Here is a 343-nt window from a genome sequence, read left to right on the forward strand (position 1 = left end):
CTTTCAACCGCTTAGCACTCTTGAATGCGAACAGCTCCGCTTTGTACTTGCTGACTTGGTCCTGTAAGCGCCCGATCCAATCTGTTTCTTTATCACTCCGCAGTGTTTCTTGATAGATTGCCTCAAAGCTGGATAGTTCGCTCCTCACCAATGCCAGTTCTCTGCCCACCTCCTCGATCACCAGGAGCATTAGATCGAGTGAGCAACGATCCAAAATCTGGCACCAACGTGTACAGAAGTCTCGGTTGTTCCTCCCTAGAGTTGGCGTGCTGTTTAGCCGGAAGCCTCTCGGGATCCTGCTCTCCCTGTAATAATCTGACAGGGAGACACCATGAAGGTGCAG

Source organism: Xenopus laevis, chromosome 2S (assembly GCF_017654675.1).
Source record: "Xenopus laevis strain J_2021 chromosome 2S, Xenopus_laevis_v10.1, whole genome shotgun sequence".
NCBI classification, from domain to species: domain Eukaryota; kingdom Metazoa; phylum Chordata; class Amphibia; order Anura; family Pipidae; genus Xenopus; species Xenopus laevis.